Here is a 20,871-nt window from a genome sequence, read left to right as displayed (position 1 = left end):
GTTTAGATTTGTGGTTACCAAAGGTTCAAGGTTAGGTTCTTTAGTATCTTACTGTCTAACTTAACTCGCTTATTGAGGTGTTATGAACACTGTCTGGTGATTCTTTATTTCTCACCCTTCTTATTCCTCCCCCTCCGTTCTTTCTATGTTGGGTGTTTTATTCTGTGCCCCTTTGTGTTTCCTTTGACTGCTTTTGTGTGTAGTTGATTTTATTTTTTGCCTTTAGTTTGTATTTGGTTGGTCTGCTTTCTTTACTGTGATTTTATTTTCTCTGGTGATACCTGTTTAGCCTTAGGAGTGCTCCCATATCGAGCAGTCCCTCTAAAATACCCTGTAGAGGTGGTTTGAGGGAGGCAAATTCCCTCAACTTTTGCTTGTCTGGGAATTGTTTACTCCCTCCTTCATATTTAAATGATAATCGTGCTGGATACAGTAATCTTGGTTCAAGGCCCTTCTGTTTCATTGCATTAAATATATTATGCCATTCTCTTCTGGCCTGTAAGGTGTCTCTTGAAAAGGCTGATGATAGCCTGTTGGATTTTCCTTTGTAGGTGCCCTTTATCCTCTCTCTAGCTGCCTTTGAAGCTCTCCCCTTGTCCTTGATCTTTGCCATTTTATTTATTATGTGTCTTGGTGTTGTCGTCCTTGGGTCCCTTCTTTTGGGGTTTCTGTGTACTTCCGTGGTCTGATCAATTATTTCCCCCCACAGTTTGGGGAAGTTTTCAGCAATTATTTCTTCAAGTACACTTTCTATCCCTTCTTCTCTCTCTTCTTCTGGTACCCCTATAATGTGGATATTGTTCCTTTTGGATTGGGAACATAGTTCTCTTAATTTTGTTTCATTCCTGGAGGTCCTTTTATCTCTCTGTGTGTCAGCTTCTATGCATTCCTGTTCTCTGGTTTCTATTCCATCAATGGCCTTTTGCATCTCATCCATTCTGCTTTTACGTCCTTCCAGAGATTGTTTTATTTTTGTAGTCTCCCTCCCTACCTTGTCCGTTAGCTCTTGCATTTTTCTCTGCAGCTCCATCAGCCTGGTTATGACTTTTATTTTGAATTCTTTTTTAGGAAGACTGGTTATACTGGTCTCACCAGGCTCTCTCTCTGGCGTTTGAGTGATTTTGGACTGAACCAGGTTCTTCTTCCTTTTCATGGTGATAGAAGTGATCACTGGCGAGTGGTATGTGTGTCAGGTGGGAGAACAAAGTCCTTTCCTGTTTTCTGGTCACCTTGCTCTTCTCTGCTTCCTGTGCCAATTAACCGCACACAGGGAGCAGTCTCTGGGTTAATCCCCTGAGCTACCTTGGGTGGGGCGGCCCTCAGGATAGCCTTAGGTACTGGCAGGGGTTGCAGGCAAGCCGCATGTGTTCTCCTGTGAGAAAGGCATCCCTTCATGACTTCCGGACTTTGCGCCAGCTTCATTAAGCTTGTGCCAGGCAGCTGCTGCACACAGGGGGCAATTTCTGGGTCTGACTCATTTAGCTGAGCACTGGGAGAAGATTCTGTGTGGTTGCTGTGAGCGGGGCTGCTCCCCTGCTGGTCTGCAGCAATGGTGCATCAGCAGTTTGCTTGCAGTGCCCACCGGGGGGAATGAACAGGCTGCTTATAGCTGTGACGGGCTTCGGAGCTGTGTTGCTACACACAGCCTGGAGGTTAGGACGCCTGGAGGTCCTTCACATTCCCAGCCTCCTTTTCTGAGTGTGCCAGGACGGTTTAGTCCACCTGTTAAACCCTTGTCCCCTGAAGACTTTTAAAGTGCCCGCTTTTCTTTTGTTCCAGGGCAGCCGGCTGTGGGGACTTGTTCGTGGTCTCCATCTCGGAATTTGCTTTTCCATTTCTGTCATATCCCGTACACCATGCAATGTGTGTCTGTGCTCCCAATGCAGATTACTAGGGCTGGTTGTTTAGCAGTCCTGTGCTTCCACTCCCTCCCCAGGCTGATTCTTTTCCTCACCCTAGTGAGCTGGGGTCAGGGGGAGTCCTCTGGCCCCACCGTATCACAGCTTTGTATCATACCCTTTTCGTGAGATGCTGAGTTCTCGCAGGTGTAGATGTAGCCTGGCTGTTGTGCTGTATCTTCTGGTCTCTCTTTTAGGAGTAGTTGCATTTGGTGTATTTTCAAAATCTGTATGGTTTTGGGAGGATACTTCTGCCGCCCTACTCACATCTCCATCTTGAGTGAGTCCCCTCGTGGTTTTAATTTGCATTTGCCTGATGATTAGTGATGTGTCACATCTTTCCATGTGACTGTAGGCCATCTGTGTGCCCTCTTTGGAAAAATGTCTATTCAGGTTCTCTGCCCATATTTTAATGGGTTCTTTGTTTTGTGGTGCATTTATCCAATATATATTGAATATCAGCCCCTTATCAGATATGTCACTTTCAGGTATGTTCTTCCTTACAGTAAGTTGCCTTTTCATTTTGTTGATGTTGTCCTTTACTATACAGAAACTTTTTAGATCGATGAAGCCCCTCTTGTTTATTCTTTCTTTTGTTTCCCTTGCCTGGGGAGGTGTGTCGAAAAAATTTACTCTTGCTGATTTTCAAGAGATTCATGCCCATCTTTTCTTTAAAAAGCTTTGTGCTTTCATGCCTTTAGGTATTTAATCCATTTTGAATTAAGTTTTGTGCATGATGTTAGACAGCGATACAATACCATTCTCCTGCATGTAGGTGTCTGGTTTTCCCAGCACCATTTTTGAAGAGACTGTCTTTTCCCCATTGCATATTCTTGCCTCTTTTGTCATATTTTAACTGACCATATACGTGTGGGTTTGTTTCTTAGTTATCTGTTCAGTTCCATTGATTCATATATTCTTGTGTCAGTACCATACTGTTTAATTCACTGCAGCTTTGTAGTATAGCTCTTTACCCCCAGCATTGTTCTTCATTGTCAAGATTTCTTTGACTCTTCAGGGTCTTTTGAGGTTGCATATAAATTTTAGGATCTTTTCCTCTAGTTGAGTGAAAAATGCCATTGGTTTTTTGATAGGGATTCCATTGAATCTGTAGGTTGCTTTGGATAATATGGCCATTTTAACAATAGTCATTCATCCTATCCAGGAGCATGGGATAGCTTTCCATTTATTTGTGTCTTCCTCAATTTCTTTCATCAGTGTCTTAGAGTTTTGAGAGTACAGGTCTTTATCTGCCTTGGTTGAATTTTATTCCCAGTGATTTTATCCTTTTTGAGGCAATCATAAATGGGTTTCTTTCTTAAATCTCTTTCTAGTAGTTCATTTGTATGTGTAAATGTGGCAGAGTTTTGCACATTGGTTTTGTTTGCTGTGACTTTTACTGAGTTCATTTATTAATTCTAGTAGTTTTTTGATGCAGTTTTTAGGGTTTTCTCTATACAGTATCATGTCACCTGTAAGTAGGGGAAATATGACTTCTTCCTTACCAACTTGGATGCCTTTTACTTGTCGGGTTGCTGTGGCTAGGACTTTCAGGACTATGTTTAATAAAAGTGGTGACAGTGGGCATTCTTGTCTTGTTCCTGACCTTAGAGGAAAAGCTTTCAGCTTTTTGCAATTCAGTGTGATGGCAGCTGTGAGTTTGTCATATATGGCCTTTGTTATGTTGATGTATGTTCCCTCTATACACACTTTGTTGAGTTTTTAGCATAAAAGCATGTTGGGTTTTGTGATCCTTTTTAGTACCTATTGTGATCATGATAGTTTTTAGCCTGCCTTTTGTTAATGGGATGTGTCACATTGATTTGCAGATATTTCATCATCTGCATCCCTGGAATAAATCCTACTTCTTCTTGGTTAATGAGTTTTGTAATGTATTTTTTAATTCAGTTTACTGCTAAATTTTTTGAGGGTTTTCACAAATGTGTTCATCAAGGATGGTGGTGTCTTAGTGTTCCTTTTTTGTACTGTTTTTGTTGAATTTGGTATTGGGGTGATGCTGATCTAATAAAAAGGTGTGAAGTTTTCCTTCCTTTTCAAGGTTTAGAAGTAGTTTGAGAAAGGTAAATATTAACTGTACTTTAAATGTTTGGTGGAAGTAATTTTGAAAACCATCTGGTCCTTGACTTTGTAAGGAGTGGTTTTTTTTTTTTTTTGATTATCAGTGCAGTTCATTACTGTCAATCTGTCAGTAGAGATTTTCTGTTTCTTCTGTCTGGTTCAGTTTTGGAATATTGTGCATTTCTAGGAGCTTTTTATAACAGCCTCTTGCAGTCCTTTGTGTTTCTGTTGTGTCAGTTGTCACTTTCATTTCTGACTTGAGTTGTCTGTGTTCATTTTCACATGGCCATCCTTTTGCCTCATCTCCATTTGTTGATGGTGGTGAACTCTAAATAAGAAAATGGAGGAATAAAGTCTAAAGGCCCTGTTTTCTGTGTGGATGTGCTTTCATTTCTTTGGTGAGGTTCAAGTTTCTGTAATTTTGTTGGGTCCATTTGTGAACTCTCTGTTCTATTTCATTTATTTGTGTGTATTCATTTATTTATTTTATTTTTATTTTATTAATCAGGAGAAAAGAAGTGCAATTTATAGTGTGGCTTGACATTTAAATCAGAAGTTTTCATCTAAACACACCTGCCCAATAGAAGGGTGAATGACCTGTGGAAACCTCTGGTAGGTGTTTGTTCTAGACATCAACATCAGGAGAGCTGGGTTTTTTAAATGGGGGGTGTCAAGCACACATTTGGTTTTGACTGGTAAAGCAGGTGATTAGAACTAGTTGAGTTTTAGGTGTTTAAAAATATTCAGGCTAATGAAGACAGGTGTACAGACCAGGTAATACTGTAGAATGGAAATGCAATTTGTTCACTTAATCTAGTGCAGTTTTATAACTATCTAATATGTAAGTTGCTTGCCTCCTGAAATTGGAGTTACATGCTTGGCAAGTCTGTTATCCACTTGCAGCCAGGAGGATTCTTGTTGTTGGAGCACAGATAACAAACAGGGCAACTAATAAGATGTGTTTTGTTATTTTTTTTCTAGAAGTTTGGTAGTTAGTTTGATGATTTTTTAATAGCAAGGCAAAATCTAATTTCTCGGTCATCTTCTGGATCCATTAGGATGAAATTGCTGCTTTGGACAGTTACCATGAAGTCTCAGTCAAGGGCTGTCAAGTTCTGTTTCTTCAGTGGTTTCTATCAGGGCAGAGAAGGTGTCAGTGCTTTTGTGGTTAGGAGACTTGTTTTGGGTCATACTGATGCCGGGTTCTTGTTCACGAAGCCGAAGAATGAGCTTCATAAACACTCAAGGTAGGAGAGCAAGGTACAGGCTTTTATTTAGAGATAAAGTGAAAGGACATAGCTCGTGGCTCACACCAGGTGGGGACAAGAGAGTCCCTGTGTGTATTCATTTTAAATATGTTCCTTTGATTATTGTAGCTTGAAATTTTAACATTTGAGTTCACCTTTTTCTTTATCATTGTATATATGAACAGGTATTCAAATAAGTTGTCAATTCCTGCAATATAGTGTGGTAAGGTTATTGTTGGGATTACTTGGGGTCTCTAAGTCAATTTGAGGAAAATGGACATCTTAGTAATGGAATTTTGATCATGGACAGTATATCTCAGTTGTTTTGTTTTTTCTTTCATTGCTGTCAAAAATGTTTCACATGTTTTCCCCCAGAGATCTAGAAGTATTTTGTTGCATTTATATTTGAGCATTTGTATTTTTGCATTTTTTAGTTTTGGTGTATATAAATGATACTGTTTCTTACATATTCCAATCATATGTTAATGGTTGACTGAAAATCAGAAATTTTTATTTTCACTTTGATCTTAAGTTTATGGTATATGTGTAAAATCCCATCTGGGCACAGAACATCAGGCTCCATTTCTGTTTGAACTTAACCATATATTTTCTCTGAATAATCATATATTGGATTTGAGCCCTTTACCAGGACTTCTAAGAAGGGGCCCAACCATCAGTAGTGACTATGTTTGAGCTATGGGATGCCTGAACCTGCCTTTTCTGGCACGCATTGAGCATGTGTGCTCCTCCTGTGCACTCTGGTATGTTTGCTAGAGTGAAGACTTGAGCTTTTGTATCTGCAGGACCCAGGAGGCTGGGCTGCAACTTTGGGATGACTTGGAGCGCAGTCCACCAGGAGGAAAATGCTTCCTGCGTGGGGTCCTGACACCTGCAGATGGGGCTTTGCCATGATTTCTTCTGGATGTTTCTGTAAGGAGTGAGTACAGAACCTGCCATTTTCTATCATACCTAAATGCTTTCTTTATTAAATTCTCATATAGTATTGTAACATTTTTTTTTTTTACGTGTGTTGCATAAAATTTCTTAGAAAGGTAAATAGGGCTGGTATTATCTATACAATAAAACTGTTAAGAAAGACCAGAATTAGATTATATAATAGCTCCAGGGTCTGGGGCATAGTGTGTGCCCAGAAAGAAGAACATTTTGTGAATTTAAAATGCTTTATGGAAGCAGATCAAGTGAGGAATGAGCCAGCTCTTAGAGCTTTGTGCCCTTGTGTGAATCATCTTTAAGGATCTGACCCTGTAATAATTAATGCGCAATGTTCCTCATTCACTGAGGGTTTCTAAGGATTAACTTTATATTATTCTGTATCATTTTGATTCAGGATTGTTTCTGTAGAGAAATGCCACTTCAGCATCATACACACAGTCATAAAATTCATATCAAGAAATGGGACCAGCCAGTCTTCCCTGGAACCTGAGGCAAAGAGGAAAAAGTCACACCCTAGTAAGTCCCTTCACTCACCTGTATTGTTACTTTTCCAACATTAAAGTAATTGAGATCCACTGAAAAGTGGAAGTTTAAGTACATTAAAATTCAGAACATTATTTTGAGTTCTACTATTTTATTGATGCCAAACCAGAATTTAGTATGCTTTAATGTCCCTAGCTTTCGAAAAGCTAACTTATCAATATGTTAATATCCCTTGTAGCTTGTCATTTTCAAACGGGATTATCATTGTGCTTGATGATTTCTCCTGAATTAGTGTTGAACATAATTTTTAAAAATTATCTTCATCCACTAATATGTTCTTTGCCAGACCTCTGTGTGAATGTATTTGTTAAAACATCCATAAATTAACCAAGGGAGCATCTGTCTATTTTGATACATGATTAGAGTGAGCAAATTTCATGAATCAGGTTTAGAACAAAATATGATGTCTTTTCTCTCCATGCCACCTACTGGATGCTGCTTAAAACCATCTAAGGTGAAGTTGTTACCAAATGAAACAAACCTGTTTCCAATCAGTCAGCATACAGCAAAGCCAAACACTGACATGAGCAGTGAAACCAAACCCTGACTTTGGGATGTGGTTTTTTTTAACATTGGGAAAGAAGGTGGGCGTTCCCCAAGCAAGGAGAATGGATAGCTAAAGCTTAAAGCCCTGCACTCACTATTGGCTTCTAAGCAAGGGCTTATAAAGGTTATGGGAAAGGGTTGCAGGATGTGTGATGAGCTTGTGGCATTGTTCTGACGGGTCCGTGGTGAGGTGACAGGGGACTGTTTGAGGAGTGTTAGCTGTCAGCCTTCTGGCCCCACTGAGGCTAGAGTTCACGTGCTCATTTCAGGAGGTGGCTCGTCTGGTGGGGCCTAAATACCTGTAAAACAAGTTAAGGATACATGAGTCAAGAGTCAGTCTGTGGCCTTGAGGGGGAAATCAGAGTCCTGGGCCATTTTAGTTTGCTTTACCTTGGTTTGCAAACCCCATTTTCTTTCATCTTAACTTACACATTCTGATTCCCATACTGTGGGTCATAATTGATGGACCCAGTCTTCTATATCAATGAGATGTCTGAGGGCCTTTATTAGACAGAGAATGCCTGCGCAGTCACAAAACATCTTTAGGACTGAAATCACCGTAACGCTTAAGAGCCAAAACATTGGCTGCTTTTTCTAAATGACATGCATTTATGGGAAACAGATTTTCTCAGGTTCCAAGTAGAAATCTGAAGGTACTTTACTTTCGTGTGTCTTGGTTTCTGAGACAACAGTGAGATGTTTCTAATCTCCTTCCTATTTTATGTGCTTCCTTCTTGTAATAATTGAAAATTCAAGTTTCTTTTTAGCATGCTCATTCCTTTACTTTTTTGGTCTATTTTGAGCTTCAGAAAAAATGTACATAAACCTTGCTTTAGCTTTACATTCCTCTAATATACTTTCTACCTAATGTTCTTTATTGGTAAGCTAGATGACAGGCATTCTAACAAGCATGAGGAATTACATATTGTCCTGGTTTTTCACTAGAGCTGTTTTTTAACCATTTGTTTATGATTCATATGATCATCTCATCATGATCAAGTGCATTAAATTTGAGAGTCTATCTGTGCCAGCGTGCTTCTGAGTTTAGCACTGTGTATTTTACGTGTTACAACTCCTGAGGAAGTTTTCTTAATTACTTAAGGAATCTAAAATTTTCTGGACTATTAACAGGGGTTTTGTTTTAGTTTCTCATATCTATTGTATAGAATCTTTATTTTACAAGGGTGTCTATGTCTATAAAACCTATAGCATGCTGTAGGATTTACTTCTTCTGAATTGCTTTCATGGAGGAAGCCTGACACAGATTCACACACAGGGGAAGTAGGTGTACATTCAGGGATTGTCTGCTTGAATTGTGGACAGTATCTGACCATGGAATTCAGATACTTTTTACCAATGCTTCTATTAATTCTCATAATGGTTAATTTCCTATCACATTGGAATAATTGAATTTCTCTTAAATATTTAAAGAGCATATGTATTATATCTCACAATGTAATACTTCAAGTTTACATATTTGTACTAAAGCCAGAAATATTTTCAATTTACTGTTTTTCATTTTCAAATTCATAAAGTATATCTGTGTGCCTTATTAAAGTTTTACATTCATACAACATACTTCCAAATTTATATCCTCTCATTGTGTTTTTAAAAAAGCGAGTGAACTTATAATCATGCTGCTTGGTTAAATTGTCAGTTTTCAGGAGAGTCTTAAAATTGTCAGGAGACACCTAAAATTTATTTCCAGTACTCAAAATATCATTCCACCGTGCTAATTTGCATAGAATTTAGTAATATTTTGTATCAAGATTTGGATTCAGCATAGTGTATATTCTCTTTTGATATTCCATGTATTAACTTTTGAGTCATGTTAACCTGTGTCAAAGTGTACCAATTACATGTAGTTCCCTACGGCAGCACAGGGGATGTCTTTTCATCACATAGCCCACATACCTCTGCACCATGAATTCCCCTCAACGTCACGTTGCTCCTTCCTGCCGCTTGCCCGGTAATTTGTCCTAAGAGAATCCCACCCCAACAGAGCCAGAGTGGTGATTCTCTCTCTCTAGTCCCCTCTTCATGCTGCTGGGTCATACCTGTAGGGACAGACTCAGAGCAGCACCATGCAAGAAGCAAAATGACAACTGAGACCCCAGCTTCTGTCCTCCGTCAGCCTCGTGGAGAGGACTGGATGCAGTAGTTTGGGGGCGCCATGGGCCTTAACGGGAGGAGTGGCAGTAAGAGGGAATGCGCTTGTCCTTGTCCTGTGCCCTGTGGCAAGGGTTTGAGAGTTTTCGTAGTAGCCAGGTGAGGAAAGGCGTCATGATAGAAAAAGGGGTTTAAAGTTCTCAGTGTTTCTCCAGGCTCCACAAATTATCCGTCACACTGAAGGTACAGTAACAATACAATACTCATGTTCTGCCTTCTAAGTGTTCAGTTTCTTACAAGGTTGATTAGCTTTAGCTTTACAACTTGGTTCATCTGGGGTAAATCAAGCTCTTCCTCTGTAACGTATTTTGTGGTCAGATTGACTTAATGGCATAGTATGAACACAGTCATTTAGAAGAGTGTTTTCAGATAATTTCAGACTTACAGAAAACCTGCAATATCCCTGATATTCCTTCATTCAGATTTTCCAGTGGTCACTGCACCACTACATTTGCACCATCATAGAAAATTGTCCACTATATTTTTCCAATTAGAGGCATAATTTGCCACAGAAATCCTACATGACCCACATTAGAAAATCAAAATTGTTGATACTTCTTACCTGCAGACCAGCTTTAAATATCAGTAAGTGCATCAACGATGAGAAAAATATGTCTGCATTCTGGACCATAGACTTTCTGTCATTTTCATGACCTCAGTAAGAATTTTGCATCTATTTTCAGTAAGAATATTGGTCTGCAGTCATGTTTTTTCATGGCATCCTAATCTGGATTGATGTCAGGGTAGTGGTGGCCTCATTGAGTGAGCTTGGAAGTGCTGTGTACTCTTCAGTTTTTTCGAAGATTTTGAGAAAGATTAACATGAATTCTTTAAGAGTTTGGTAGAATTCTCCAGCGAAGCTCTCCGATTACCGGAATCTCTTGTACAGCAAGTGTTCTCTTTTTTTTCATACATTTATTCTTTCATCAAATATTTATTTATTTTATTTTGGTATCATTAATACACAATCACATGAGCAACATTGTGCTTACTAGATCCCCCCCCATTATCTTGTCCCCACCACATACCACATTACAGTCACTGTCCATCTGCGTACTAAGATGCTATAGAGTCACTACTTCTCTTCTCTGTGCTTTACTGTCTTCCTCGTTCCCCTGACTATGCTATGGGTGCTAATCGTAATGCCCATTACTCCCCTTCTCCCTACCTTCCCACCCACTCTCGCCAGTCCCTTTCCCTTTGGTGACCATTAGTCCAGTCTTGGGTTCTGTGAGTCTGCTGCTGTTATGTTCCTTCAGTTTTTGCTTGGTTGTTAACACTGCACAGATGAGTGAAATCATTTGGTACTTGTCTTTCTCCACCTGGCTTATGTCACTGAGCATAATACCCTCTAGCTCCATCCATGTTTTTGCACATGGTGGGATTTGCTTCTTTCTTATGGTTGAATAGTATTCTATTGTGTATATAGAATACTCCTCTTTATCCATTCATCTACTGATGGACACTTAGGTTGCTTCCATTTCTTGGCTATTGTAAATAGTGCTGCAATAAACATGGGGGAGGAGGGGGTTTGCATATGTCTTTTTGAATCTGAGAATTTGTTTTCTTTATGTACATTCCTAGGAGTGGAATTCCCAGGTTACATGGTATTTCTATTTTGAGTTTTTTGAGGAACCTCCATACTACTTTCCACCGTGGTTGAACTACTTTACATTCCCACCAGCAGTGTGGGACTGTTCCTCTTTCTCCCCATGCTCGCCAGCATTTGTTGTTCCTGATCTTTTGATGTTGGTCATCCTAACTGGTATGAGGTGAATACTTTATTGTGGTTTTAATTTGTATATCCCTGATAATTAGCAATGTGGAGCATCTTTTCATGTGCCTGATTGCCATCTGAATTTCTTCTTTGGAAAAGTGTTCATATCTTCCACCTATTTTTTAGAACGGTTATTTCCTTTTTGGGTGTTGAGGTGTGTGAGTCATGTATTTTGGATGTTAACCCCTTGTTGGATATGTCATTTACAAATATATTCTCCCATACTGTAGGATGCATTTTTGTTCTGCTGATGGTGTCCTTTTCTGTACAGAAGCTTTTTAACATGATGCAGTCCCATTTGTTCATTTTTTATTTTGTTTCCCTTGCCTGAGGAGATGAGTTCAAGAAAAAGTTGCTCATGTTTATATTCAAGAGATTTTTGGCTATGTTTTCTTCTTAAGAGTTTTATGGTTTCACGACTTACATTCAGGTCTTTGATCCATTTTGAGTTTGCTTTTGTGTATGGGATTAGACAACAATCCGGGTTCATTCTCTTGCATGTAGCTGTCCAGTTTTGCCAACACCAGTTGTTGAAGAAGCTGTCATTTCCCCATTGTGTGTCCATGCCTCCTTAATTTTATATTAATTGGTCATATATGCTTGGGTTGATATCTGGGTTCTCTAGTCTGTTCCATTGTTGTATGGGTGTGTTCTTGTGCCCGTACCAAATTGTCTTAATTACTGTGGCTTTGTAGTAGAGCTTGAAGTTGGGGAGAATGATCCCCCCAACCCTCCACTTTTTCTTTGTTCTCAGGATTATTTTGGCTATTTGAGTTCTCTATGGTTCCATACAAATTTTAGAACTATTTACTATAGTTCATTGAAGAATGCTGTTGGTATTTTGATAGGGATTGCATTGAATCTGTAGATTGCTTTAGGCAAGATGGCCATTTTGACAGTATTAATTCTTCCTATCCTTGGGCACAGGATGTGTTTCCATTTGTTGGTATCTTCTTTAATTTCTCTCCTGAGTGTCTTGTAGTTTTCAGAGTATATGCCTTTTACTTTGTGGTTAGGTTTATTCCTCGGTATTTTATTCTTTTTGATGTAAATGTGAATGGAATTGTTTTCCTGATTTCTATTTCTGCTCATTTATCATTAGTGTATAGGAATGCAAGAGATTTCTGTGTATTAGTTTTGTATCCTGCAACTTCGCTGAATTCAGATATTAGATCCAGCAGTTTTGAAGTGGATTATTTAGGTCTTTTTATGTACAATATCATGTCATCTGCAAACAGTGAAAGTTTAACTTCTTCCTTACCAATCTGGATGCACTTTATTTCTTTGTGTTGTCTAATTGCTGTGGCAAGGACTTCCAGAACTATGTTGAATAAAAGTGGGAAGGGTGGGAATCCTTGTCTTGTTCCCGATCTTAAAAGGAAAGGCTTTCAGCTTCTCGCTGTTTAGTATGATGGTAGCTGTCGGTTTATCATATATGGCCTTTATTATGTTGAGGGTACTTGCCCTCTATACTCATTTTGTTGAGAGTTTATATCATGAATGGATGTTGAATTTTGTTGAATGCTTTTTCAACGTCCATGTAGATGATCATGTGGTTTTTGTCCTTCTTTTTGTTGATGGCTTTTCTCATATTGTACCATCCTTGAACCCCTGGAATAAATGCTACTTGATCATGGTGGATGATCTTTTTGATGATAATTTTGAATTTGGTTTGCTAATATTTTGTTGAGTATTTTTGCATCTATGTTCATCAGGGATATTGGTGTGTAATTTTCTTTTTTTTGTGGTGTCTTTGCATGGTTTTGGTATTAGAGTGATGCTGGCATCATAGAATGAGTTTGGGAGTATTCCCTCCTCCTCTAATTTTTGGCAAACTAAGGAGGATGGGTGTTAGATCTTCTCTAAATGTTTCATTAAATTCAGTGGTTTAGGCATCTGATCTGGGGGTTTTGTTCTTTAGGTAGTTTTTTGATTACCAGTTCAGTTTTTTTGCTGGTAATTGGTCTGTTCAGATTTTCTGCTTTTCTTGAGTCAGTCTTGGAAGGTTGTATTTTTCTAGAAAGTTGTCCATTTTTTCTAGGTTATCCAGTTTGTTAGCATATGATTTTTCATAGTATTCTATCATCATTCTTTGTGTTTTTGTGGTGCCCATAGTGATTCTTCCTTTATCATTTCTGATTCTGCTTACTTGTGTAGACTCCTTTTTTTCTGTCACCATCTCTATTTTATATAAACATGAGCAACTTTTTCTTGAACTCATCTCCTCAGGCAAGGGAAACAAAATAAAAAATGAACAAATGGGACTGCATCATGTTAAAAAGCTTCTGTACAGAAAAGGACACCATCAGCAGAACAAAAATGCATCCTACAGTATGGGAGAATATATTTGTAAATGACATATCCAACAAGGGGTTAACATCCAAAATACATGACTCACACACCTCAACACCCAAAAAGGAAATAACCGTTCTAAAAAATAGGTGGAAGATATGAACAGACACTTTTCCAAAGAAGAAATTCAGATGGCAATCAGGCACATGAAAAGATGCTCCACATTGCTAATTATCAGGGATATACAAAAGGAAAACTAAAAAGTTTTCCTTTTTAACTATTTAAATTTAAATAGTTAAATTTACTAAAATTTCCATAAAGCGGAAAAAGTCTTTATGATGACGCATTACAGCCTAATAGTATACTGGTATGTGTTACAGTGTAGAGTGAATTTTACTCATTTACTATGATTATTTCATTCTATCTGAAAAACATAAACCTTTTTTTTTCTTCTCTCTCACCATAGTATTTATAGAAATGAATGTGTTACTGCTAATGATTTAAATTAGTAACTGTAGAAAGAACTACAATGGTATAAAAGGCTTGATCTGTCACCATCTCTATTTTATATATATATATTTATATAACCTTTTCTGAGGTAGGCCTGTATTGCAGTATACTTCCCTCTTAGGACGGCCTTTGCTGAGTCCCACAGAGAGTGTCAGAACAGACTCCTGTAAGTGTCTGGCCAGCTGGGCTGAGGGACGGCAATAAAAATGGCACCCCACAGCCCCTCTTCCCCTGGATACATCTCCAGCATATCCCGTCCCTCTGACACACATCCCAATGTTAATTAATAAATCACATATAATTTAGGTGCTTTTCAAACTGCTGGGTCTCAGATGGATCATCAGCACACCCGCCCTCCAGGAACAGAGGCTAGGCCTCCGAGAGTCCTCTGGCCGTCCCAGAGTTCAGCCACACTGATTCTCAAAGCCAGATGGCTCGTCTTCCCGGGACGGCCCTGGTGTAGGCTTCATCCCCTCACCCTCCATGCCTGCTCCCTCTCATTCATGGGGGGGCGGGGCAGGACAGGAGATGGGGCTGACCACAGCTCTGCCCTTTTACCCTTCTCAGTGTGGCCTCTTCTTGTCATTAGCTATGGAAGTTCTCTTTTGTCTTTAGGTTATTTCCAGAGTGGGTCATATTGCATGTAGTTTCCTAGGTGTGTACATGAGAAGAGGTGATCCCAGGGATTTTCTGTTCCACAGTCTTCTCAGAATCCCCGCTGAGGCCTACTTTTCTAGGCCTTAATTTCCTCATCTGCAATGTGAAGAATATATATATATTAGCAGGCCTTTAAGGTCAATTCTCTTTTAGGTATGGTTCCAAGTCTTTTTATAAACTAATTACCAGGAAATAAAGGATTCTGGAAGTACACTTACAAATAGAAAGGTGGTTTTTTTAAAAAAAGAAGGTAACTTTGTTTTATTTGAGCTATAGTTAAATTTACTGAAAATTGTTTAGCCAGAAATAATTTGGTAAATGATCAATTCACTGAATGACTAACAGACCTAAAACCGTCAGACGAGATACCTTAATCCAGGTTTAAAACATTCACCACAGGTATTTCAGGCAAGGCCTAGAATAGGTACAGCTCCCAATTCTGAAAAATGTAAGTTCATTCATTCATTTATATAACATTGATCAGTCAGGGAGCACTAGGCATCCCAAATATTAATGTGAGAAATTGACAGTTGCCTAGGACTGCAGATCTGAGAGGAAATACCTGAAGCAAAGGTTTGGTGATACTAAAACTTAAAGAACAAAACAACAGCAAAAAAAATCTCAGTAAGTTGGCAAATCATTCAGTGAAAGCTGACTTTTTGTGGATTGGGTTCCATCATTTACTTATTTACTGCTTTCCCCCCCCATTAAACCATCCTGAAGTATATAAACTCAAACAGAAATGGGAGCAACAAAAGGAACATAAAGACGGCGATGATATAAAGGCACAAGTGAGACTTGATCACACGTCCTATTAAGACCTGAACACGGGCCGGTGGACAGGGGACTCCGGCTGTCAGTGAGACAGGAAGTCCAGTTACTTAGACAGCTCAGTGTCCAGAAGGCACAGTGAACACAGACCAGTTGCTCATGAGACGTTCAGCTATACTTTGGAGTATCATTTATGGAGAGTAACGGGAGTGTTGAAATAGAAACTCATTTAAATAAAATATCATAATCTTAAAAAAATTCTGAATAATGGAAACATTCTAAAATCAATTCATTTGAGGTAATTTTTTAAATCTTGAAATACTTGAAAGCAATAAATTTATTTGCCATTTTCCTCAAGTATTTCTCCATCTTCTATCTTAACTTCATTCAGGAAGAAAACTTTACTTTTTTCCCTTTTCCATGTTACTGAGAGGCCACTTCAGACCTGCCTGGTGTCCAGTTGGGCTTCTTTCCCTCACATCCAGGCAGTCCTCTCTCCAAGAAAAGAGCCTCATTATTTACCTGCTTTTCTACCTCTAGTTCTCAGGCCCTAAGTCAGACCATCTTTATTTTGTTAAGTGGACATTTGAGACAACTTTCTGTCCCGACCTCTGTATCCTTTTTCAGACTCATCACCTACTCAGGGTGACGTTCTGGGATCGCCTGAGTCAGAGTGACCCTAGTCTGAGCTCCCAGTTAGAGATGCTTGTCCTTTGAGGAGAGGACGCTCTCCAACTTAACCTCTGTAGAGAATGTGCCTGTATAGAGTAGGTGCCTCAAGTGTCTTAAGTAGCGGAAACTGTTTTTATGATGACGCATTACAGCCTAATAGTATACTGGTATGTGTTACAGTGTAGAGTGAATTTTACTCATTTACTATGATTATTTCATTCTATCTGAAAAACATAAACCTTTTTTTTCTTCTCTCTCACCATAGTATTTATAGAAATGAATGTGTTACTGCTAATGATTTAAATTAGTAACTGTAGAAGGAACTACAATGGTATAAAAGGCTTGATCTGTCACCATCTCTATCTTCTTAGTCATCTTTTTTCTCTTTATCCTGTTTCTTTTAAATCTTAAGAAAGATTTTCAGGAACCATTTACTATCTTAGTCTTAGAAATTAAAAAAAGAATAAACTCCTTTTCATGCATAATTTCTGAATGATGAAAAAGCATAGGAATCAAATGATATAAATTGTATTTGCTTTTTCTAAGGAAAAGTTAACTGAGAAAAATACTTCTTTTTTTTGTCACCCACAATTGTTTTGACTACTGAGTGAATTAAAGTTTTAATACAAACTTGAGATTTTCCTAACAATCCAGTTCTCATTTTATGAAATTCTGGAGTCAGAGGATAGCCGGTTACATGAATCGCCCTTAGAAAGTATTTATTTATAAATGTCAAAAGCAAAAATGTAAATGATGTCATTTGTCAGGTGAATTTTGGACATCAACATAATCTGTTCCTTTTTGGACACAGGTATATTTTCCTAACTGAGTAAAATATAACTATTAAATATTATAACTGGATTTAAAAAAAAGATTAATTGATTGAACCTTTGAAATTCAATCAAAAGCTCCCCATGCTGGTGAACATAAAGCTGTTCTGCTGGCTTCCTTCTTAGAGTTTTATGGTGTAAAAATGCAGTTAGTACAACTGCTGATCCTACTGACTTCATTTGAAATCTCAGCAAAAAAATTCTCTCCTCAGAATTAATATTTAAAATGGGAATTACTGAAAAGATTTAGTATAGATATTTTTTTGATATGTAGACACTGAGTATATGCATTGGTTTTTTCCGTAACCCTGCCATAGCATCATCTTGACTATGCTTTCATGCCTGAATATTGTGATCAGTATCAAGTATAAAAATGTCTTTGTAATAGCAGTGAAGTACATGTACTGGCTAAGACCCCAGGTTTTAGAGAGAGACAGTCCTGGGTTCAAATCACACATTTCTGTTCCTTATTGCCAGTGCACATCAGGAAATGATTTAACCTCACTGGGCCTGTGATTCCCTCAATGGTAATATAGGGACAGTAAAACCCACCTTCCTAGGTAAAATGATTATGAAGATTAAAGTAAACAGTGCATTCAAAATGCCTCGGACAAAGCACGGTGCTTGGACTGTGGGGTCTAACTGTCCTCCATGATGGGGGCAAGAGCAGTGCTTGTGTCCATGGCACCCGCTGTGTGAGGTCATCATATGCCATGATTCTGAGCCTGGCACCACAGCATAAAGGGCAGTCAGGACTGCTGGCTCTGGCTGCAGAAGTGCCTAGAGTGGTTCAGGTTCAGGCTGAATCCTGCTTTGATATTCTTTGAAGGAATAAGAAACATTTAAAAAATTTTCTTAAATCTTCACAGCAAAGGAATTCTCTGTCAAAAAAAGAAGTAAAAGGTAATGTAAAATTGTTCTAGAAAGGTTATTTTGAAAGGATGCTTTTCCTATGTCTGGATATACTACTTTGGACTCTAAATATAAAGTCCTGTAACAGTGTATTTAATTTGATTGCCTTACGGAGGACAACCAGCTCTTGATTATTACCTCTGCACTAAGCAGGCTTATTCCTGTAATACACTGGCGTTATGCTGGTGTATGTTTCCATCAACCTTTTTTATCTTCTCTCTCACCATAGTATTTATAGAAATGAATGTGTTACTGAAAGATTTAAATTAGTAACTGTAGAAAGGAGAATTATAATGGTATAAAAGGCTTGATCTGTCACCATCTCTATCTTCTTAGTAATCTTTTTTGTCTTTATCCTGTTTCTTTTAAATCTTAAGAAAGATTACTTTCAGGAACCATTTACTATCTTAGTCTTAGAAATTAAAAAAAGAATAAACTTTTTATGCATGATTTCTGAATGATGAAAAAGCATAGGAATCAAATGATATAAATTGTATTTGCTTTTTCTAAGGAAAAGTTTACTGAGAAAAATACTTTTTTTCCTCACCCACAATTGTTTTGACTACTGAGTGAATTAAAGTTTTAATACAACCTTGAGATTTTCCTAACAATCCAGTTCTCATTTTATGAAATCCTGGAGTTAGAAGATAGCCCAATACATGAAACACCCTTAGAAAGTTTTATTTATAAATGCCAAAAGCAAAATGTAAATTATGTCATTTGTCAGGTGAATTTTGGACATCAACATAATCTGTTCCTTTTTGGACACAGGTATATTTTCCTAACTGAGTAAAATATAACTATTAAATATTATAACTGGATTTAAAAAAAAGATTAATTGATTGAACCCTTGAAATTCAATCAAAAGCTCCCCATGCTGGTGAACATAAAGCTGTTCTGCTGGCTTCCTTCTTGGAGTTTTATGGTGTAAAAATGCAGTTAGTACAACTGCTGATCCTACTGACTTCATTTGAAATCTCAGCAAAAATTCTCTCCTCAGAATTAATATTTAAAATGGGAATTACTGAAAAGATTTAGTATAGATATTTTTTTGACATGTAGACACTGAGTATATGCTTTGGTTGTTTCCGTAACCCTACCATAACATCATCTTGACTATGCTTTCATGCCTGAATATTGTGATCAGTATCAAGTATAAAAATGTCTTTGTAATAGCAGTGAAGTACATGTACTGGCTAAGACCCCAGGTTTTAGAGAGAGACAGTCCTGGGTTCAAATCACACATTTCTGTTCCTTATTGCCAGTGCACATCAGGAAATGATTTAACCTCACTGGGCCTGTGATTCCCTCAATGGTAATATAGGGACAGTAAAACCCACCTTCCTAGGTAAAATGATTATGAAGATTAAAGTAAACAGTGCATTCAAAATGCCTCGGACAAAGCACGGTGCTTGGACTGTGGGGTCTAACTGTCCTCCATGATGGGGGCAAGAGCAGTGCTTGTGTCCATGGCACCCGCTGTGTGAGGTCATCATATGCCATGATTCTGAGCCTGGCACCACAGCATAAAGGGCAGTCAGGACTGCTGGCTCTGGCTGCAGAAGTGCCTAGAGTGGTTCAGGTTCAGGCTGAATCCTGCTTTGATATTCTTTGAAGGAATAAGAAACATTTAAAAAATTTTCTTAAATCTTCACAGCAAAGGAATTCTCTGTCAAAAAAAGAAGTAAAAGGTAATGTAAAATTGTTCTAGAAAGGTTATTTTGAAAGGATGCTTTTCCTATGTCTGGATATACTACTTTGGACTCTAAATATAAAGTCCTGTAACAGTGTATTTAATTTGATTGCCTTACGGAGGACAACCAGCTCTTGATTATTACCTATGCACTAAGCAGGCTTATTCCTGTAATACACTGGCGTTATGCTGGTGTATGTGTTTCCATGAGGAGACTTAAAGTGGGAAATCTGAAATATCACAAAAGTAGACAAAATAATATACATCATGTACCTATCATCAGCTTTAGAAATTATCATATGAACAATATTGTTTTACATATATTCCCATCTATTCCTTCTCTTCCATAATTTGATGAAGCAAATCTTAGACGTTGTACTTCATCTGTAAGTGTATCTAAAAGATAAGAATTCTTGTTTTCTACAAAAGTATCAGAATACCAAGAATACCATTATCATAATTTAAAATGATAATTTCTTGATATCAAATATCAGACATTGTTAAAATTTTCATTGTTTAAATTCTTAACTGTCAGAATTTCCTGGACAGTTTGTCTATTTGAATGAAAATCTAGGTAAGATCCAAACATTGGGCATGTTTGATACATCCCTTAAGGCCCCTTTAATCTTCCCACAGTGTTTTCACTTCTTGAAATTTATTTGTTGAATAAACTGGGTAATTTGTGGGATTTCCTTCAGACTGGATTTTTGCCGTGTAGTTTAATATACACGGCAAATAAATTTTCCCCATTGTTAAGTTATAGTGATTTAATTAATCTAGAGGCTTAATCATTTCCAGGTTTGGTTTTTTTGGGGGGGAGAGGATTAGTTTATAGGTGATGAAGTGAACCTCCATCAAGAGGCTGTTGGTCCAGTTGTCTCCCTTTTTTGGTGATTGGCGACCATTCAAATGTAATGCTTAGATCCATTAATTCATCAGATATTGCAAAATGCTAACAGTCTGACTCTTACTTTCCTTCTTGATTTATTAGCTGTGTTTTTTCTATAAAGAGAATCTTTTGTTTGTTATTTGGATAGCTTCATGTTTGGTTGAACTGATACTCCTGAGAGCAATCCATAGAGGTGTCATCACTCAACTAATCTTTTCAAATACCTGCCAACTTTACAGTCATTATGGTTCAGAAATGGTGATTAAGATATATGTCTTTATATGTTTATAGGTACAGGTATATATCTGTCAGTGTATTTAAAGTTGAAATCATTAAAGTAAGAATACCAAATATATACCAAAAGCCATGAATAATTATAAATGTAACTTGAATTAGAAACTAAAATTTCTAAATGTTATAACAGCTTTATAA

At 37.8% G+C, this 20,871-nt stretch overlaps 1 protein-coding gene across 1 annotated transcript in view; it reads left to right on the top strand.

Moving 5' to 3' along the window:
• The window catches only part of LOC130681371 (bromodomain adjacent to zinc finger domain protein 2B-like), a 108,927-nt gene that overhangs the window by 14,978 nt on the left and 73,078 nt on the right, over nt 1-20,871 (top strand). The window contains exons 4-5 of the mRNA XM_057494349.1: nt 4,486-4,589; nt 6,028-6,161. The gene's annotated coding sequence lies outside the window, so the exon portion shown is untranslated. The remainder of the gene's footprint in view (nt 1-4,485; nt 4,590-6,027; nt 6,162-20,871) is intronic.

The sequence above is a fragment of the Manis pentadactyla genome, chromosome 16 (assembly GCF_030020395.1).
Source record: "Manis pentadactyla isolate mManPen7 chromosome 16, mManPen7.hap1, whole genome shotgun sequence".
NCBI lineage: Eukaryota > Metazoa > Chordata > Mammalia > Pholidota > Manidae > Manis > Manis pentadactyla.
This window is presented reverse-complemented; position numbering and strand designations above follow the sequence as displayed.